Below are 23550 nucleotides of genomic sequence, written 5' to 3' on the forward strand. Positions count from 1 at the left end.
AATTTGTGGATAATTCCTTTCACTGGGATAAGGCCTCTACTGATATATGATACCGGGCATAACTGGTGGGCATGACTTTGATATAGAACCCCTCCCAATCCATCAAGGGATGCATCAATGTGGAGAATATAGGGCTTATCAGGATCTGCATATGCCAGGACAGGGGTGCTAGTAAATTGCTCTGCCACAATCCCATCTCTGCTAACTATATGAACAATATATTTTACCGATTTTTTGACAGGGCTCACATTCCTCCAGAGAAAGCTTGGACCAATGTACCATCAAACAATCCAAGATTCATATCTTCTACCGCTTTTTCCATGCTCTTCTGGAAAGTGGCGGGGGTACCATTTATTCTATGCAGCATACATAAAAATTCAAGAATTCCAACGGGCAAGTGAAAGCCGTATTCTCTGCATCTTCGGAGTTCATGGGAATCTGATAAAAACCCACTCAAGATCAAATCCAAAAAAACACTGGTTCCCGTTAACGATACTGGATCAGAACCTCTATACACTCCTTTCTATACCTTCTAATATCCTACCTATACCTTCTAATATCCTGCCTATACCTTCTAAGGATGACGCTGATTTGCGTACGCAGTCATACAGTAAATAAAGACTTAAGACCTGGGATCTGTGATTTCAAAGCACAAGTATTATTCAAGTAAAAGTACAGTCAGTTACACGCTATTGATCCAGACACAATTCGGCGCAAAGGAATTATACAGACCCAAGTACAGTATACATACGCAGTGCTTCCGGACCAGATGTTAGGCATCAGCAAGAAACTCCTCATCTATCAGCATTCAGCATGAAGACTAAAGACCCAGTGTTGGAGCACACATATTTATACCCCCCAGGAATAGACAACACAATAGGGAAGTTTGTTGCTGATGATATTGGTTCCCAAGGGGGATCCATCTGTTACAGGGCATTTAACAGGCTGATTCAAATAGACACAACCCAGCCTCCGACAACTGAGGGTCCCTAGATTCCCGCCACATGCAACATCCTAACAGTTATTCATTTCATATACATTTTGTTGCTTGAAGTCTCTGCGGTCCATAAGTTGAGAATGCATGATGCGATCTCCCCACCGATAACACCGGAATACTGTGGAAAGAGTACGCATCAGTACAAAACCAAACACGGCTTACTTAGCATATATAAAACCTTAGTTACCAAACAATCTTTATTCCATAGCAATTATACTAAATGAACAAACTTGAATCTTATACCTTAAAGCTTATGAAACCTTGTGTGTGAATATGTAATGTGTGAGTATGCGGGGTTTGATATAAAGACGCTAGTTAACTTGGTGCGGATGCGTGCGCATTTAGCTACTAAAACGATGTTTTATCTTATGCATTCGCTAATATGTGACTAGTTAACAGCGCAATTGTGTGTATTACTGTGAGTATGAGAAATGAGAAAGATGCAATCGTATGGTGTTAATAGTAATCTCGCCATATGTACTTAATTGTGAGTTTATCTAAAATGGCGCTGGGGCGGCCATTCGCAAAATGGCATCTTGCGATTTCATTTCCAAGATGGTATCTTGCAGCCAGTCACAAGATGGCGTCGCCGCGATTCAATTTTAAACTGATATTGTCTCAGCCAAATTCCCAGCTTCGACACCGTTCAATCAGTCCAAAGCTTCATCAACTTTTGGCACTGTACATTGGTCTGGTAGAGTACGCCTATTGAGAGTGCGATAATCCACACACATGTGTATCCCACCATTCTTCTTCCTGGCTACAACAATTATTGATTCGAATGGGCTGTGGGATTCTTTGATAACCTCATCATCCAACAGCATCTTAAGCTGCTGTCTCATATCATTGAAACTGGCTGGAGCCAACCTCCTAGATCGCTCCTGAAAAGGAGTATCATCCGTTAACCATATTCAGTGCTGGTGGCCAGCCCCAAATCCCACTTGTGCTGAGAAAAAACAGTAAATTGGGGTATGAACTCTTTTATTAACTGGTTCTTATCTGCAGGGGCTGTGTCGGTTCCTGGAAAACACATTTCAATATCTTTAGACGTCCAATCGACATTTTCTAGTCTCTTACATTCTTCTATCGCCTGATGATTTCTCAAACAACTGGGATGAATTTTTAGAGAATTAGAATAAGGCTTTCCCCTGCTTCCCGGCACCAATGGGCCAAAGTCTTAAACAAATTAGCATTCGTACAGATAACAATTGGTACTTCACGATCCTTCTCTGGACAAATAAGAGCCATGGTGACAATTTCACCTTTTACTCCAGCTATCTCTTGTGGGAACCTTAGGCTAATTGGTATGGTTGCTGAGGCCCCATAATACCAAACCAGACAGAGGCAAAATTGGAACGTCAGTCAGTTATTGTTGGTACCACCCCTCAAAAATGATGGACACCTGGGATCCACTATCCAATAAGACAGTAAACTGGTGATTGTTAACAAAAGCTGGGATCAGTGTAGCCAGGCCCATCAATCCATCATGTATAGAATTATATCCATGAGAACTCCCTATTACTTCCTGAGAGATTTCTAGGGAGCCAATTTGGGGTTCATTGACCTCCCTCAAGCATTTCCCGAAGGCCTCACACCTCTTCCTTGGTCAAGTATCTGGGGATGGTGATCATCATTACTATCCCAACCTAGCTCACATTCATAAGATTAGGGCGTAGGCCTTCCATAACGAAAACACCTCTGTTGCCTAAAGGAAAAACTGTCTTCACCCCGGCCCCTAATTGAAACCTTTGGAGGATCTTTTTCCGTTCTTCTGCCAATTGTAATGCAAGTTGTCCTACTTCTTCCCGCAAAATTTTCACTTCTTTAGTGAGCTCTTCCATGGGGGTAGAAAAATGACTTGTTTTGGGCACAGCCATCTTGACTCTCTTTATACTCTTCTCCCTGGCTTCCACCAAGGCCTCTTGTTGTCTCACCTCTCATTAGTGGTTGTCAACTAACAATACTATACCTCAGCCTTTGTGCGATGGAATTTGATGTAATGGCACATTCTAGGAGCTGCTGCATCCTTTTTTCATTTATTTCATCCCAATTAAAACCTCCTTTATCAATGATTCTATGAATGAGTTTGTCCAATCAGTGAAGGTAAACAGCCAACCTCTCCCCTTGATCTTGATAGGTGTGTCGAAAACGATAAATAAGATCTTCCGCATTTTCCAGCGTTCCAACTCTAAATCTGATGCCGCCATATAGTCTTTGAATTCTGCATTTGGGTTATCTGTCCTTGTTGCCAGAATTACTTCTGAAGCTGGCCCTCTGATGCTTTCCACTAGATGTTGCTTTTTAACAGAATCAGAAAAGTGCCATACTTTGTATTACTGTTTCCCTCCATTCTTCGTAACTGTCTTCCCCAACCGGAACAGGGCAAACCCCAGAAAACACTCTCAATCTTCAATATCCCCCTTCATGATGGATCTGTCCCAGTTCCCCCCCTATCCACTCCAGTTAGGAAAACAGTATCCTGAGTTTCATCAGAGATAGCCTCTCCTGACAAAAGGGTATTATCATTATTGTTAGATTGATTGGCAGAAGTAGGTGCCCCCTTATCTTCCTCTGGTTCATCCTCTGGCCACATTACATTCCACCTTCTCCCATCTACATCAGCGGCAGGTATCATGGATGGGATCATATCCCTTTCTAAAGGTTCCTGGGTAGTTATTAAGATAGCAACAATGACCCATTTGGTCAACAAGAGAATTATTTTACCCCTTTATCTATGCCGATCTCAGCAGTGCATCCAGTTGTAACCCCTTGGATTCCTGAGGCTGATATAATCCACTTAGCGATTACACAGGCCGATTTAACGATAATTAAATTGTTATTGTTCAGTCGCTTGTTAATCATTCGCAAATCGGCCATGTAAATGTCGAAAACGACCAGCGATGCGAACACCCGCTGGTCATTTTTTACTTCTATCATCGCCCAAATATGCTGGTCAACCTGACGACAATGTCAGGTTGCCCATATTCGGGGATGATTTCCGAAGATTCGTGTTGGTCTCGATTTGTCCCGGTTTTCAATTCGGATAGGATTGATCAAAAATTTTCACTTAAAAAATCAGGAGTTTACCAAGCTCCCAGTTGTTACAGGATCATTTTGTTTGATGGTGTATATTATCGATCCTGACCCGAGTTCCCTGCCCGACTTTCTCTCCCAAACAAGCAGCCTGCACATATCAGTGAAATATGTGCAGGCTGCTTGTTTAAAAAAAAATACAAAGGGTTAATTTTTTAAAAAAAAAAATTATGTGGGGTCTCCCCAAAAGGCTAATCAGCCCCTGACTGGTCAGCCAGTCCTGGTTCCTAAAATTACGTGGAACAAAATGAGTAGGGTTCCCCGCAATTTAAGAACCAGCACCTGGCTGCAGGGCCAGTGCTGGTTTTAAATATAGGGGGGAAAAATGCGTAGGGGTCCCCCTATATTTAAAACCAGCGCTGGACCCAAACCAACTGGGGTGTTATGCCACAGCCCGGAGACCCTCTTCCCCGCATCCCTGGAGCAGTGGGTACGGGGGTGTAATAAAGTGTTAAATAGTTTTAAACTATTGTATTTTACAGTGGAACTATAGGTGCCAGCATGCCTGACCTTTGGATCTTTTGGAACTACAAGAACCAGCAGGAGCCCGGCAACCGTACTTCCACTGAAAAATAAATAGTTAAATAAAGACACAACACACACACAGTAGATAGTATATATTTATTACAGACATACCTCAATCACACATACTTACCTGTACCAGCCAGTCTGTCCTCTTCTCCAATGTAGAAATCTGTAAAATACAATATTTTAATACTATTTAACACTTTGTTACCCCCGTACCCACCGCTCCAGGAGTGCGGGGAAGAGACCCGTGCTTCAGACCAAGCCTGGGTTTTTGGGAGAGAGGGGACCCCACCTCCCCTGTGATCCCCGGCTTGACTTCTGCCAGATGGGAAGATGAGATGGTTTCACCTGAATATGATGGGATCACAGCCGGATTAAGGTCTGTGTGGGCCACTGGGCAACAAACCTGTGGGGGCCCCTATCAATAACATTATCAAAGTGACATATTGACAATGTTATAAAAGAGTATATATATATATACATACAACCACAAACAGTATATATACATAATGCACATATATAGTAGCTACTGTGTGTATACTTACTTATATACTGTGCATATATTATAAATAGATATATATAAATATATATATATATATATATATATATGAAAAAATAGGTGGGGACGGCGCCAGCAATACATACAATAATTGATAAGTGATGTACCATATAATAAGCCATGTAAAGTAGTGTAAACCAAGCCCACTCTATATGGGCGTCTGCTCAATGTCAATAACAAATACTGGTAAAAGTATTAGAAAATGTGTAAGAAAATGAGTTGACTGTAGAGCGACTGGTTTAAAAAAGTGCATTAATCATATAAATATTCAAACTAATACTGTGGTTAAAGAATGAAAGTGCTAGTGCTTATGAATAAATAATTAACAATTTAACAGATACCAAATACACAATAATAAAATAGCAAATAAAACAATAAGATAAATAGAAGTAAAGTATAACAAAGGGGAAGAAAAGAAGGAAAGAGAGGTGGGAAAGGAAAAGTCACCTGTGTTGATTAGTTTGTCATAGGGAGAGGAGGGGTAATATACATACTATAATCTGAGGTTTCTTAAAACTCAACCAATTATACTAAGTGGCCATAAAATCAGAGGAAGGTAATTTCAAAGAAAAGGTGAGATAAGCATATAATGATCTATTCTCTGAAACCACCAAGAGATAGATGAGCAGTTTGAGGACGTCCAAAAAGTCAGCACAGTTGCCCTAGCAGCCTTCACCAGATGTCGAAGCAAGGACTAATTATAACTCGAAACGGGATGTCCACTAAGTTGAGCAGTCAAAACTCAGGCGTATTAGGTAAGGGGAGACCATTGATCAATCCTGTTATCCGCTGAACTGTCTTCCAGAAGTCAGCCAGGACTGGCCATTGCCACAAAATATGGAGAGGAGAACCCAATGCCTGGCCACATCTCCAACATAGAGCAGATACATTTTTGAACAACTGATGTGTACAAGGCATCTGTACCACCTAGCTAGAATCTTATACTGAGAGGTAAATTTACTAAAGTGAGAGATTTTAACTAGCACCTTCTAGAAGATAATGGCTACAATCTGATTGGTTGCTATGGGCATCATCTCCACTTCTAAAAACTCTCACTTTAGTAAATTTACCCCTAAATCTCTAAGACTTGAAGTGAAGCGGAGCTAGCAAAGGTAAAACTGAAAATATGGGACCATTGTTCTTCCATAAATTCCCTCCCTAGTTTACTATGCCAAGCAGAAACATAGGAAGGTAAAGAGACAGTAGAACTCTCAAGACACAACTGGTGCAACAAAGAGATCAGGTGTCTATACAGGGTTTCTGTCAAGCAAAGAGATTTAAATGTAGTTGGGGGTCCACCGGGCACTACCAGCAGTAAGAGAGATAATGTAGCGCCTAATCTGGAGATAGGCCCAATTGGCGCAACTGAGTGAAAAAGGCGTGAGACACCCGCTGAAGCCCAACTAGAGTGGCTAGAAGTCAAAAGGCCTGGGGGACAATCATGATTGCTCAACAAAGGTGTAGGTAGTGAGGCACCTGGACTAAATAAAGGGGAGTTCCTAATTTTTTCCTGCACTGAAGTGTAGGCCTCAGTGTGCGTTGTGTCAAGGGAGGACAATTGGCAATCCAGCAGAGGACATGGGATGGTACAGCAACTGTGTGACTCACTATAAGCGGCCATTGTTTAGCAGCAGGTAGCCTGGACATCTCAACAACCCTAGCCAGGTGAATAATAATACGTGAGGAAGCTGGAGACTGCCTCTTGCGTGATGTTGAGTCAAAACAGCCTGTGACAGTCAAGGTCGAGGTAAACCCCCATACAAAACAACCCACTAGACCCTGTAATTTCTTAAAGAAAGAGGTTGGGATTGTAGTAGGTAGAGCTTGCAATAGGTAAAGTACCTTTACCTTTATTAATTGTAGCTAACCAGGACAGTTTCAATAAAGACCATTTCTGAAAATCTGCCTTAAACTTTTTAAGAAGGGGAAGAAGGTTAAGTTGAAACAAGTTCATATTAGTGGGAGATAAAAGAACCCCAAAATATTTAAGTTGGGGTGAAGTCCAAAGAAATGGGAATGAGTCTTTGAGGCCAGCTACCCACATGGTCAGGGGTTGATATATTTATGGCAATATATGTGGAATAATTGATCTTAAAATTAGACACCCCACTAAACCTATTAACTAATGCATGATGGCAGGGAGAGCGGTCACTGGCGTAGAAATGGTAGAAGGAGATCATCGGCAAATAACGCCAATTTATATTCATTATCACCAACCTGTACACCATAAAATGTTTCCATTAGACCAAATAGCCCTCGCCAGTGCCTCCATACAAAACACAAAAATAAGGGGTGACAGTGTACACTATTGACAGCTACCATTTTTAATCAAATAGAAGTCTGAGAGTGCCCCATGGACCCACACCCTGGCAGAACGGGAGCGATAAAGAGCCAATATATGGTGGAGGCAATGAGAGCCCAATCCCATATAGAGGAGAGGGCCCTCTATGAACTACCAGCCAATCCTATTGAAGGCCTTTTCCGCATCTGTGGATAAAAGGATGATAGTGGCTTTCTAATTGGCCATTTCCTCTGCAAGACATGAGTTGGACCTGGCAGCTCTTTCATGCCGGTCTCAATATTTAATTTTTCACCATGGTAGGGCTAATCTGAGGCCTACACCATCTTTTCAGCCAAAGATATTATAGAATTTTCATTTAAATCAGGAAATTATTATTCCTGCTTTGTCTCAGGATTTGTCGACAGGGGACGGCAATGACTTGTCCTTGTGGGTTGTTGTGTGAGCCTTACAGGTCTATGTAGATCACTCATAATTGCAACTTTGGAGCAATTATGCAAGGTGGCTAACTGGTCATGAGTTCATACATTTACAAATTCAATGTGTTTTTGGCTAAGAACTCCAGCTGTGAGCGCAAAGTTATGTGTGCAGTGGTAGCTGAGCTTTCCCTTCCATAGGGGCAGCTTTAGAATGTCCCCATGGTGAGCAGTGTCCCCCAGAGTGGTTGACAGAGAAAATAGGATTTTAGTACGCACTGTTAAAACCATTTCTCAATCTATCTGGGGGACACTGCGGTCCCTCCCCTTGTCTACTAAGCTTGTCTTGTGTTGTTGAGTTCTCTTTTGTGGCTTTGGGGCCCATTTATTAAGGATCGCATTTTGCAATGCGATCAGGGCATGCAGTCCCGCCCATGATCGCTTTGCAAAATGCGATCATACCGGCCGAATGTATGACCCGGCACATGCAGGGAGACGGGTTCCGAAAAGAGCCCGTCCCTGCAATGTGACCGGAGCGCATTCCGGGTTGCTGCGCATGCGCAGTCCCGCGGACTGCACATGAGCGGCGCCCATTGCCGGCGGAGGGATCTAGAAGGTCCCTCCACCGGCTGAAATGCGGGTAAGTGCCCATAGGACACAGCGGCTAACGCTATCTTCAGATAGCATTAGCTGCTGGGGCCAATATCGGGAATGCTTCGCATTCCCGATATTGATACATTTGGCAGCATCGCATCCCCCATAGAAACCTATGGGGGAGGCGGCTGCCGGCGGCAATGGAGGGATCGCAGCAGGTATCGGAGATACCTGCTGCGGTCCCTCCTTCATACATTCGGGGGATACTTAGTATTTGAGGTAAACCCCCGAAAACAGGTGTTTTCGGGGACTTTACCTCAAATGCACTTTGATAAATGGACCCCTTTATGAAGTTTAACTGAAGTTCTCTTAGCTCCGGTGGGGCTTATGGGTTGTAGAGAGGAGGGCTAACCTACAAACAAGTATAGTCTGATGTGCCAACTCCACACAGTGCTCTCTACACCTCGTGATGATCAGTGTCCACCAGATGGATTAAGAGAAACAGATTCAGGAGTCTATTCATTATGTTAATGTTAACATACCAACTCGCTGCGAGTGCCAGAGCAATTCATCATTGCCCTGGTGCGAAGACAGCTGATCCGAAAATGAGCTGTCTCCCCGAAGCGGCTTCAGTGCTCCTTTCAGAGCAGTAAAACTTAGCACTGCTGAGTTGACTCAGCTGTGCTAGTGTGCCTGCGTGAGCTAAAGTTTATGCAGGCACACTAATCTGTGCTTAGACTAAAGTTCACGCAGGCGCATAAAGCCCGCTGTCTGGCAGAAGGAGCCGGACAGGGGCAAAGGGTGTGTGCTGCGAGCAGGAGCAAACGCTATCTGAAAACTTCATTTTTACAAAAGCAGGTGAAAATGTTAATTTTCATCTGCTTTTGTAAACAATAAGTGATAATTAGATAGACCCCTTAATGTGGAAACTTTAGTCATGTCTTTTGTGTTAGTATTATATTATCATCAGTTTTGAGACACATCTCCCAAATTAGCTGAGTGATTTCATAAACATATGTACAGGCAGTAATATATTTATATTTTACTGACTTTACAAATTAAGTTTTTACTCATTTGCGTGTCAGTGTTTTTGTTTAACTAAACTTTTATATCACTATCTGTGATATTGACTATCTGTGATATTGATTAAAGTACTTTCATATGCTAAAGCATCTGTGTGGACTTGCTACAAATTCTTTTTACCAAATTGAATTTATCTTTTGGAAAACTATTTTTGTTCTATGACATTTGAGAAAAGTTTTACATGAAATAGTGTTTTGGGTTTTGTTGTAAAGATTAATGCTCAGCCTCTTACTGTGAGTAGAAATTGCACCTAAAAACAATGATCAAAGATGTGTCCTTGTACATTTTAAGTCTCCAAAGACTGATTCAGATATAGGACAACACATGTTGCTCACTTTCCGACAAACATATCATTGATATAAGGCGTGTCTTAGAGATGCATGTAAGTGTGTTTGCACATCATAAACACATACAGTACTTGCCCACTTTTGAAAAAGCATTTCAGGGAGATTGTGACAGCATCACCTATGAGTGCGGCGGTAAAGTGGGCGTGTACTACTACATCTGAGAGGCGTTTCATAATATTGACTTGCATCCAAATGTTAATGAGCCCCAAAGCTGTTAGATCTATTTGTTCTTGAAAACAAACTGATACTTTTCAGAAAATGTATGCAGCCAGAGGGATCATTGTGTCTTATAACAGGGAAATGAGAGAGGTATACAGTACCAGTCAAAAGTTTGAATACACCTTCTCATTCAATGGTTTTTGTTTATTTAAATTATTTTCAACATAGTAGATTAATACTGAAGACATCAAAACTATGAAAGAATACATATGGAATTATGTTATAAACAAAAAAGTGTTAAACAAATCAAAATATGTTTTATATTTTAGGTTCCTCAAAGTAGCCCCCTTACAGCTTTGCACACTCTTGGCATTCTCTCAGTCAGCTTCATTTGGTAGTCTCCTGGAATGATTTTTAATTAACAGGTGTGCCTTGTCAAGAGTCAATTTGTGGAATTACTTGCCTTCTTAATGTGTTTGAGATCATCAATTGTGTTGTACAGAGGTAGGGTTAGTACACAATGGACACCACTATTTGACTACTGTTGTAATCCATATAATGGCACCAACCACTAAACTCAGTAAAGAGAAACGACAGTCCATCATTATTTTAAGAGATGAAGGTCACTCGATACGGAAAATTTCAAGAACTTTGAATGTATCCTCAAGTGGAGTTGCAAAAACCATCAAACGCTATGATGAAACTGGTCCTCATGAGGACCACCCCAGGAAAGGAAGACCAAGAGTTACCTCTGCTGCAGAGGATAAATTCATTAGAGTTACTAGCCTCAGAAACCGCTACTTACCTCAGATTAACCTCAGATTAGAGACCACATAAAATCTTCACAGAGTTCAAGTAGCAGACAAATCTCAACATCAACTGTTCAGAGGAGACTGCGTGAATCAGGCCTTCATGGTCGTAATTGCTGCAAAGAAGCCACTACTGAGGATGAACAAGAAGAAGAAGAAGATAATTGTTTGGGCCAAGAAGCACAAGAAATGGACATTAGACTAGTGGAAATCTGTACTTTCGTCTGATGAGTCCAAATTTGAGGTGCAATCAGGGAGTTTGCTAGACTTTCCAGAGAGACTGGAAGATTGCTACTATTGCTGCCCTTCCACTAGGCCAGTGGTTCCAAAACTGTGCACCGTGGCACCCTGAGGTGCTTTTGGACACTTGCAGGGGTGCCTCAGGTTGGTGGTCCAGCACCAAATAAAAGTATTTATGGTCAATGTAATGTAAGTATGTGGACAAACAGAAGCTCAAACCTGTCCACCATTACATAACTGAATCTAAGGATGACAGGTAAGCACTATTTACTTCACTGTACTACTATTTTTATTTCTGAATTTTGGCTTAGGGGTGCCATGAAAACAAAGCGGATACTCTAGGGCACCGTGATTCAAAAAAGTTTGGGAACCACTGCACTAGGCGATTAAACCTAGCGACTGAGCGATAACAACCGTCATCATCGCTCAGTCGCTTGGTAATCGCCCGCAAATCATGCAGTTTAATTCTAATGCGACCAGCGATGCGCGTGCACGCTGGTCGAATTGGACATCTATCATCGGGCAAACATACTGGTCAACCTACGATAACGTCAGGTTCAGCATGTTACCAGATGATTGATGAGCCTGCACTGAACTACTGCTCGTTCAGTGTAGGCACATCACAGACATAGAAACGACAGCACGATTACAATGTCGTAATCGTGCTGTCGTTTTTATGTCGTGTAGTGGATGGGCAGCATAAGTCAGGGAGTCTCCCTGACAATCAGGGAGAGTTGGCAAGTATGCATAAACATACAACTTGATCCTAAATTTCTGAACTGGCTATGTGGACAACTTGTGTCCGTATTTATAGCCGTGTGGATCTTTAACTTGAAGAGGCAGATCAGTGGCATTAAGATGCAAGTACAATAGAGCAAGGGAGTACAAAACACAAGCTAAGCACACCTTTATTATTATTTATTAAAATATAGTGGCAACATATACTGTTGATACAATTGGGAACACTGTAATAAAATGAGACTAATCTGTGCCTAGACTGTGATTGCTAGATAACAAACAGTATTTTTAGCTGTGATTAAGAACACAAGGCTCTCTTTAAATTATATAGTACTTTTTTTAGGTTGTTGTACATATTGTGTAAAAATTGTCTACTTCCTCTATTTCACCACATACCAATTTGGTTCTTGCAGCTAGACCTCTTTCTTCGTATTAGTAATATGATTATGTTTGGCCACTGCTAGAGTGGGCTAAAACTATCTTAAAGGGAAATTCTGATGTGCTTTATTAGTCATTGGAGGTTGTCTCCCTATGGTATGTATCTCTTTTTCTGATTGTATTGTGCTGATTTATTCTGGCTTATTACTGGAAGTGAGATCTTGAATGTGTAAGCATCAGTCTCTGAACATTCATGTACTTAATAATATTTACTTATATAGCGCCGGCATATTCTGTTGCACTTTACAATTGGACACACTTATTGATTGACAAGGCTTGTGTTATCAGCAAGCAGACTCATCTGTAACGTATCCTTTTCAGTTTTGGTATCATTTACAGATTGTTACCAGTATTTGTTTGTTACAGTCTTCGAATATCTTACTCTTGGCAAACATGCTTTGTAGTGTGTCCTTTCATTAGTCAACAGCATGTAGTACTGTCATCTGCTGTCACTTGGTCTGAAATCCATGCACCGTAGTGATCAGTTACTCGTCCAATAGTGTTCCAGTGGGTCGGATTCAGAGGTGAAAGTAGTGTAGATTTTGGTTGCAAGTGGTTGATGTTATTAATGCACACAGGCGTCCTGATAGTTACCACCGGGGGGGGGACAGAACAAATTTGGACGCTGAGAGAGACAATTTCAGTGGGCGTTCCTGGGTATTAACAGGGGTGGCTAGCCAGATGTCGGCATGTTGCGGCCAGAGACGGCATCTTTTTCACAGTTGCACAGGCACCGGCGGCCATGTTCCGATGGACATTCTTAGCAAACATAGGGTTGCTCTAATGTCCGATGATGTGACTGACATGTGTCCGATGGTGCTACTTATTATGTAAAGCAGCGGATTTGAGTCGCAGCCGGTGGGTGTCTCTGTACGATTCCCATCCCTGCGGCATAAAGATGCAGTCATGGCTACATTACTGTCCTCTAAAACAGGCCCAGTGTCTCCATGTGTATGTTGTGCACTGTTTTATATTCTGTAGCAACTGGATATGCTTAGGTACATGTATAAATTACACACTCAGACATTTTTGCATAAGTGGAGCACAAGATTTTATATTGTTGCAAGCTTTTACCTCTTTGGAAATACATCCAATCACTATCTACATTGTTGCCAGCTAAATCATGTATTATAATATAATACAATGAGCTCTCCTTTACTGATGCTAAGTTGTATCAAGTTTCTGTATGTGATTTGACCACTGCATGCAGTTCAATACATCAGGTGTGAAATACTGAATAAAATAAAAATCCGGGCTTATTGGGCATGAACTGTTCGGAACTTGTGATAATCCAGATATGAAATTTGGGTTTGTGACATTCCAGGAAATATACTTTATGCTAATTGTCACAGAATATGGACACTGAGAAGGCGGTCTTCATTACCATGGACAGCTACTAGTAGAAGGAGTGGACATCAGATAAGTGATAATCCAGAACTTTGTACCTTTATGGAATGACATTGCAAAATAGACTATAGACTTTACATGAGTATGTGGGATTCATATATGAACATAACATAAGAAGGGAGCGCCGCATTATTGTGCAGTGCATCACAGGTATTGTTGTCACAGTATAATACTGCGTGGTCTTTTGTCCTAGTTTTGAATATCTTTAGTATTGTGTCCTCAATTATTCATGGATATATAGGATGCAGCTTCAGTTAGAAATATATTATAACACACAGGATGAGAAGAATAAGACAAGTTTGTGAGAAGATTTATTGAGACCAGCATCATTTATTTTTTATTTATTGTGACTTCTACAACTTTGATTGGTGACAACACAACAAAATGATGAGAAAACCCCTCTTGTTTAATGTCTTTTTATCTATAGCTTCTTAAAAATTTATAAGAAAAGCATATCAATTATATTTTTTAGTTAAATAATTTTATAAGGATAGTATAGATATAGAAAAATAGTTTTTGTTTAAAAGACCATCATTGCTGTCACACATATCTCTCATCTATATTGGGATTTTTTCAGTTTCAGATTTCTACCTGTATAGTACCGGGGATTGATTGAAGGTCTAACCACTATAGTCATCTTAATTATATGCTGCTGGTCAGTTCATAGGTGAGGTGTATGTACTCGCTGTTCCCTTCAGTTAGTGTTTGGACGTAATGTTTGTAGAAACAAGATTACAGTGATACTGCAGATATAATTGATACAATGATTGACAATTATGTGAGATATATTATGTGGGCACAGTGTTAGTAATACAGAGAGTAATTACTGATAAATTATAGTCTGCTTCACATAGTCTACTGTCTTTGTTGTAGTCCGGATAGATGTAAATGGCAGTAATTAACATATTAACAACCTCTTCCCCATAAACATTGATTTCTGTTTTTGTGTAATGAATGGTTATTGGCAGTCACAAATATACAGAAGCAATAAGAGAATTAGCAAATACCTTCATATTGTGAGTGCATTTTCCAACATAACGAGAAAAAGAGGAAGAACAAAATAAGAAAGGAGGGGGTGATTCCTGTTTTTCATTAGTCATTGCATTACCACAATAACCCATGTCTTCCGGCTATCGTTGTGTCACTTTGCCGAATTAACAACAAGGTGGCCGCACCCAGGGGCCACACATATAGCTACGTTACCAGTGTGGGGGCATATGTGAACTGGGGTTTCTGTCTGGCATAATGTGAACTGGGGGCACTACAGTGTGGTCAGCACATTTGTGGTGCTGGGAGTATGTACGCCTTATACTTTTTATTAACATCACCAGTATATCATATTGACAATTTTGTTAGTAGGGCCCCCACAAACCTTAATCCGGCCTTGGGTTTAATGCTATTAATATGGAGAGACGCGCTATTTGGCAGAAATATATTTATAGACAGAATTGCCTCAATATGTATATGGGGATCTTTATTTTAATTTGTATTTTGACTTATACTTAGAGAGAAATATTAGGTTGTTGTACACAGTACTATTTATACTTAAGGTGCGTATCCACTTCCCAACTGTGAAAAGAGAGCACAATTATGACACAGTAAAAAACGACCAGTGGGCACATGCATCGCTGGTCGTTTCTGACATTTACATGGCCGATTTGCGCACCTTTAGAGACAAGCTGTGTAACACATATTGTTAAACACAGGATTGTAATCTCTCCAATGTGTATAATGTGTTTGTATTTATATCTGTTGCTTACTAAAGATGACATGTCATGGATATTGGGTACTCTTCATATATTTGATCAGGGGCGTAACTAGAACTTTGGGGGGGGTATCCAATTAGCCCCGAATATTGTATGGGCACTAATTGATCCCAGCGATTGGCGAAAAATTGGGATTTTTCGCCAATTATCCCCATTTTTCGACAATAATAATAGGATATATCTCACGAAAACACATAGGTCTGTGAGCTTATCGCGGACCCTATGTGTTTTCGCCTTTTTTTAGTTGACAAAACTACAACTATTGTGGATTCTTTTTGAGACACATCAGGTCCCAAAAAACCCCCCGATAAGTGCCGGCGTTGGGCTGACTTCGGGGCTAATTGGATAGCCCCGGGGAATCAATTAGCACCCGAACAATATACTTGCGTGAGTTAAAAGGGAGTCCTGGATCATTATCCTTGGACTATCCCAAAAATGTTTTGCAAGTTTTACACTTCACAAACGGATAATTTGCTGTCACACAGCATTCCAAGGAGTTGTGTTTATCCATAATATGCTTAGTTCAAAAGCACTAACTTTGAACTTAAATTTTTTTTAACAAAACGCCCACCTAATCTTTGAATAGGCTAACTGAGGCTTATGGGCAGGACTACCTTCAGAAATTGTAGGGCTTGGGACTGAACAAATAGGCAGGTTGCACCCCCAGGGGAAATTTCTGGAGGGGGCGGGTCTGTTAAGGGGCAGTGGGCTCTTTTAGGAATTGTACACATCAATAAATGACTCTCCAAGCAGCTTCGAAGACAAAGATAAAGCTTTGGATTAAAACTGAAATGTCAGAGCAAAGGAGCCCCTTATAGCGTGATTTATTTCTGAGTATAAATCCTAAGACAGTCGACGGTCCTGGTTTATATTTTCACACATTTGTTGTGTGGAGGGCACCTGGGCATATGTTCCTGTGAGTGCCAGTCAATATGGTTCAGTTTATATATATATATATATATATATATATTATAATGCCACTCACTTATTCATCCAAATCCGGTCCTGGTGCCTGTAGCATTATCCAAATAATCTCCAATAGGTTAAAACGGCACTTAAAAAACACGATTACTGATGAAAAACGAAATGTGTATTCAATCACTGTCAATGTTTCAGGGCTCACGCCCTTTTGTCAGGACACACATTTAATATGTAATTTATTTGTGTGTCCTGACGAAAGGGTGTGAGTCCTGAAAAGTTGACGGTGATTGAATACACATTTCGTTTTGCATCAGCAATCATGTATTTTGAGTGTTGTTTTTTCTATTGGAGATTATAATATACGGCTTATTCCCCTCCTTGCAACACTTCACCCCCACCCCTTATGTGTTTAATATTTCTCTCCCCCTCACCCCCTCTCCTTATGTGTTTAATATTTCTCTCCCCCTCACCCCCTCCCCTTATAAAATATATTTCATTAATTTCTCCCCCCTTGTATATTTAATTAGATTTCACTCCCCTCACCCCACTCCTTAAATAATATATTGAATGATTTTTAGCACTTACGCTAATGGGTGGTCTGGGTTCTGCTCTGTCCTCCCGGGCCCCAACATTCCTACTTAGGAAGCTGAGCTCCACCAGCCTACTTCTAGCTCGTTGTCTTCTTGGTCCGAAGGTGGTGCGGCGCTGTCATCATCACCAGAGGAGGGAGGCTAGCAAGGACAGACAGGTGCGGACGGCCACTTGGAACGGAGAGTGCCTGGCACCTGTAGGCAGTCGGTTGGGCAGAGAAGCTGGGCTGGGGTGTCCTCACAACAGCCCGGCTTCTGCACATTCGCAGATGCTAAACGCTGCCTGAACGGAGCTCCACAGCCCGGCTGCGGCATTCAGTTTATGAATCAGTTGCCAGTCCCGGCAGTACCCCCCCTGATGGCTGCACTGCTTATGGGGCAGATTGTATGTCACGTGCACGTGTGTATGAGTGGCACAAAATATTTAGTGATGGTCGTGAGGATGTCGAAGATGATGAACGTCCCAGAAGGCCTTGCACATCAAAAATAATTAAAATGTGGAAATTGAGAAATTTGTTCGAATTGACCGTCGACTCCGAATGAAGAATCAACGTTGCTACAAATGAATGTGTGTGTGTGTGTGTGTATATATATATACATACCTGCCGACTTTCTGGCTGCTCCTTCCGGGAGGGAGCAGGCAGATCGGCAGGACAGGGGGGCGTGGCCGAGACAAGGGGGAGTGGCCGGTCGGGTGACATCACTTGTGGGTGTGACGGGGGCGGAGTCACGCAATCGCGTCAGTTTGGCCCCGCCCCTGCTACACAATGCTGATAAAATAGGCATTGTAAAGCAGGGGGCGGGCCAAAATGACGCGAATCGCGCCCCCGGCCCCCCCCGCTGCGGGGGCTGCAGGGGTTATAGCGGGGGGGATAGGAAGGGTGAGCGGAAGCTGGGAGAATTGCCTGCCTTCCCGGGAGGTCGGGAGCGGCACCCGATTTTCGGGAGGCTCCCGACCAAATCGGGAGGGTAGGCAAGTATGTGTATATATATATATATATATATATATATATATATGATTCAATCTACTCCAGTAGAAAGGAAAGCACTCTCCAGATCTGTGTTTAATATTTTTATTTTCATAAATTGTTAATATGCCATTATGCCGCTGACGGTTCGACTCTTTCTTAAGGCTGTTTTTTTTTTATAATAATACACTGTAATGGTAAATAAAATAAAATATGAACAAATATGGTCTCCCAGGTCCCTTCTATATACAACTTATTAAGAATTATATATATGGTTGCTTAGGAATAGTATATCAAGCACACTTGAAGTTTTACTTTGATATAACAATATGTGAATGTACTATACATAGTTACCTTATGTTGATTTCAGCACAGTCCTGCATTAAAAAATACATGCATAGGTGTGTTACGTATTGGACAAAAAGATATCCAGTGTGCAATGTATATTATGCTAACTGGATGGTTAGAATAATTACCATATAGTATTACCTAAATGTCATTTTACAATATAATTAGAACATATAGCTGTATCTTAAATAAACTACTCTTCTGTTTATAACTTAACATATGCAGCATATAAGGCATTATACTGGTGGATCATATTACTATCATATACGTTTACTACTGCACAAATTTCAGTAAATATACAATTATCAAATTGTTACTATATTATTATATGATAAATGACCAGTTGCTGTATCTATCACTGATAAAACATATATATATATATATATATATATATATATATATATACATACAGGTTGAGTCTCCCATATACAAAATGCTTGGGACCAAGGGTATTTTGGATTTCGGAATATTCCGTATTTTGGAATATTTGTATACCATATTGAAATGTCTTAGGAATAGGTCCCAAATCTAAACACAGAATGCATTTATGATTCATATACACCTTAAACACACAGCCTGAAGGTAATTTTATACAATATTTTCAATAATTTTGTGGCTCAAACAAAGTTTGTTTACATACATGAAATGAATTTATGTTTCATATATGCCTTATACACACAGCCTATATGTCATTTTATACTTTAATTTTAATAATTGTGTGCCTTAATAAAGTTTATACACATTGAACCATCAAAAATCAAAAGTTTCACTATCTCAGTCATGCTAAAAATATTCCGTATTTTGGAATATACCGTATTTCTGAATATTTGGATATGGGAGACTCAACCTATATATATATATATATATATATATATATATATATATATATATATTAGGGGTGTGCACCGGCCACTTTTCGTGTTTTGGATCTGGATCTTTCTTCGTGTTTTGGATCTGGATTGGTTTTGCCAAAACCACCCTTCCGTGTTTTGGGTTCTGGGTTTTGTGTTTTGGATCTGTATTTTTTTTTAAAAAAAGCATAAAAACAGCTAAAATCACAGAATGTGTTGATTTTTCTGCTCCTATGCTATTATTAACCTCAAAAACCTTAATTTCCACTCATTTCCAGTCTATTCTGAACACCTCACACCTCACAATAGTGTTTTTATGTCCAAAAGGTTGCACCGAGGTAGCTGGATGACTATGCTAAGTGACACGAGTGGGCGGCACAAACACGTGGCCCATCTAGGAGTGACACTGCAGTGGCAGACAGGATGGCAGTTTGAAAAACTAGGCCGCAAACAGTACATAATGCAAAAAAAAAAAGAGGTGCAAGATGGAATTGTCCTTGGGCCCTCCCACCCACCCTTATGTTGTATAAACAGGACATGCACACTTTAACAAACCAATCATTTCAGCGCCAGGGTCTGCCACACGACTGTGGCTGAAATGATTGGTTCATTTGGGCCCCCACAAAACAAGCTGGCAATTAATCTGTCCCTGCACAAACTGGCTCTACAGAGGCAAGAAGTCGTCCTCATCCACCGATTCCTCACCCTCTTCAGTGTTGTGTACATCCTCATCCTCACAGAGTATTAATTCGTCCCCACTGGAATCCACCACCACAGGTCCCTCTGTACGTTCTGGAGGCTGGTCTCCCTGGAAGAGTTGATAATTCATTTTTATGAACATCATCTTCTCCACATTTTGTGGAAGCAACCTCCTACGCCTTTCGCTGACAAGGTTCCCGGCTGCACTAAACACTCTTTCGGAGTACACACTGGAGGGGGGGCAACTCAGGTAAAATAGAGCCAGTTTGTACAGGGGCCTCCAAATTGCCTCTTTTTCCTGCCAGTACAGGTACGGACTGTCTGACATGCCTACTTGGATGCTGTCACTGATGTAATCCTTTAACAGACAGACACACGCTTGTCGGTGCTGCTTTGAGGATGCAGGTGCGGCTACAGCCCACACATTTCACAAAGACAGAAAAAAAAGAAGAATTTTTTATTTTTTGTGGAGCGCACTTTGAGGGTTACACCACCCTTTAACAGACAGACACACACTTGTCGCTGCTGCTTTGAGGATGCAGGTGCGGCTACAGCCCACACATTTCACAAAGACAGAAAAAAAAAGAAGAATTTTTTATTTTTTGTGGAGCGCACTTTGAGGGTTACACCACCCTTTAACAGACAGACACACACTTGTCGCTGCTGCTTTGAGGATGCAGGTCTGACTACTGCGCATACATTTCACACACAAACACAGAAAAAAAGAAGAATTTTTAATTTTTTTGGAGTGCACTTTGGGGGTTACAACACCCTTTAACGGACAAGCCAGCCGGCCCTTTACTTATGACACAGGCGAATGCTTGGCGCTGCTCCTTTGTTGATGCACGTGCAGCCACAGTGCACACAATTCACAAACACAGAAAATAATTCCTCCACCATTCTGTCAGTGGTGACAGTATCATATGCAGTGACAGTAGACATGTCAGGAATTGTTAGCACGCCCTTCAGTCCGGACCAGATGTCCAAACCGGCCCTTTACTTATGACACAGGCGCACGCTTGGCGCTACTTTGTTGATGCACGTGCGGCTACTGCGCACACAATTCACAAACACAGAAAAAATATATTTTTTTTGCACTTGGGGGGAGCACCCCTGATGGACAGAGCACCCCCTGGACAACACTACAGCACCCCTTTAGGACTGGGACACTGCACAGGACTTTGGAGTGGACACAGCCCCTATGGACAACTGACTGCACAACACAGTCCAGCCAGCCCCTATGGACTTTGGAGGAGTGGACACAGCCCCTATGGACAACAGCAGCACAGCACAACACAGCCAGCCCCTATGGACTTTGGAGGAGTGGACACAGCCCCTATGGACAACAGCAGCACAGCACAACACAGCCAGCCCCTATGGACTTTGGAGGAGTGGACACAGCCCCTATGGACAACAGCAGCACAGCACAACACTACACTGCACTACACTACACAGCCCAGCCAGCCCTAACTCCCACCCTCCCTCTTCACTGTCCACAGCCGAGTGAAAAAATGGCGCTGACGCGGGTACCTTATATAGAATCCAAAGCCTGTGAGACCCGGAAGGCGAGATGATGACGTTTTGCCTCGATTTCAGATCCGAGTCAGGTGGGAAAAGTCGAGCCTGACTCGGATCGGCCTCGGATCGGGGGGGCTCGCGGGGGTTCGGATTTCAGAAATCCAAACCCGCTCACCCCTAATATATATATATATATATATATATATATATATACACACACACACACACATACATTATACATCTATAGATATACACCTACATATCATTAACCAATATAACCATAGTATGAGCAACATTAGGGAAAAACTGTATAATTGTGTGCACAATATACTTATAAAGGTGCCCTGGCTGAGTAGTCATACAGTAGGTGTGGCTTTTATTTCAAACTAAGCAAGCTCGTTCAAGATAACAAACAGCCTCAGCTGAATGATCTTAGAAGCTAAGGCTAATATATATATGGCAGACATCAATTAAAATTATAATCCTAGCTAATGCTATCATGGTCTCAGTACCTTAGTAACATACCTTGTCTCCATACTGCATGCTGGCTCAATGCATACTTGCCTACTTTTTAAAAAGCATTTCAGGGGGACTGTGAAAGCAACACCTTTGAGTGCGGAGGTAAAGTGGACGTGTACTGTTACATCTGGGAGGCGTGTCATAAAAGTGATTCACATCCAAATGTAAATGAGCCCCAAAGCAGTTCGTAAGATCTACTTGTTGATGAAAACACACTGGCCCAAAATCAATTCAGTGCGATGATGAATAGCCACGGGGGAGGGAGCTCCCACAGCTATTCAATACACCGCCCTATTTGTGCGGCTAAAGGATTTCTTCTTGCACCCCCCTAGGGATGCGAGGAGAAATCCAACAAAAATGCCTAGTGCACAGTTGTTTCCCGGCTTAGCGTGGCGCTAACAGCTGTGTCCGCCACTTTAGTCAGAGAATGTCTGTTACCGTGCCTCAACACCCAGGTTAAGTTGTGAGAACCGGCATTCTCTGACTTAACCAATTCCCGACAAGGCAAACAGCGCAGTGTATTGAATAGCTGAGGGAGCTCCCTCCCGCATCTATTTATCATCGAACTGAATTGAATTCGGCCCACTGATACTTTTCAGACAGAAAATGCCATTGGGGTCATTGTGCATTATAAATAATGCAAGGAAATTATACTAATGATCCTATTTGAACGGTTTTTTTTTAATATAACAGCTTCACAATGGGGTAAGGTGCTATCAGGGAGATTGCTAGACTCTTCAGGGAGACAGGGAGATTGCTACTATTTCAGGGAGTCTCCCTGACAATGAGGGAGAGTTAGCAAGTATGGCTCAATGCTTGTGTGTATCTGCTCCATATTTAAGGGTTGTTGCTAGATCCAAGTTGGAGAATGGACCTCTGATGTCACAATCACGTGACCGCTACGGCATGGCCAGTCAGCTACCAGTGTTACAATCCACGTGGGCATTGTCGAAGTTAGAAATATTAAATACAAAAAATAATGTCTTATATCCCAAATCTTATGCATTAACTGGCATAGTCTCACAGATTCCAATGTAATAGGTAATTATAGATTAACCAGTAAATCACAGAAGGAGTTGTAAATCAGGTTTGCTGGCCCAGGTTGGAACAAACAACCATGGTGTCATAAAATGTGAAATTTCTATTCACCAACATTTCCTGTATTTGATGTACAAATAAGCATGTGATGCCTGAGATTCTTGGCACCAATATATAAATTACTTTTTATCTGCTGTTATTATGGCCCCTCTTCTGACCCATACTGAACAATGAATGAACTGGTTTATGACCGCCCCAGGTCTGCTGCACTGTGATTTTGATCTTAATTATACGTATCGCCTACACACACCAGTGCATGTGAGTGCCCAGTCCATTGTTTTGTGACATAGACAGGAAAACCTGTTTCTTACATAAATTACTAACCATGGTCAAACAGTAAGACAGATGCACCTACATAAATTCTATCTAAACATTTAATATATATATTTAAACCTAATTAATGTATTTCTTTCTTTGAGGTATATATATATATATATATATACATACATATATATATATATATATATATATGCAGTATTTGTAGGATTGCAATTGGTGATGTGTTGTTTCTGGCAGTGTCTTTTTGTCCTCATATTTCTAGAGATATGTTTAGCTTTACAAGTGA

General features: G+C 41.4%; 1 protein-coding gene across 2 annotated transcripts in view; it reads left to right on the forward strand.

Moving 5' to 3' along the window:
• LOC148516748 (acidic mammalian chitinase-like) overlaps window positions 1–23550 on the forward strand; it is a 79290-nt gene that overhangs the window by 10383 nt on the left and 45357 nt on the right. The window contains exon 1 of one of the 2 annotated variants that reach the window (XM_088479650.1): window positions 12286–12396. The exons of the other annotated variant lie outside the window; for it this stretch is intronic. The gene's annotated coding sequence lies outside the window, so the exon portion shown is untranslated. Of the gene's footprint in view, window positions 1–12285; window positions 12397–23550 lie in introns of those variants that run through there. 2 annotated transcript variants of the gene reach the window in all.

Source organism: Taudactylus pleione, unplaced genomic scaffold, assembly GCF_031769625.1.
Source record: "Taudactylus pleione unplaced genomic scaffold, aTauple2 ptg000242l, whole genome shotgun sequence".
Taxonomy (NCBI): domain Eukaryota; kingdom Metazoa; phylum Chordata; class Amphibia; order Anura; family Myobatrachidae; genus Taudactylus; species Taudactylus pleione.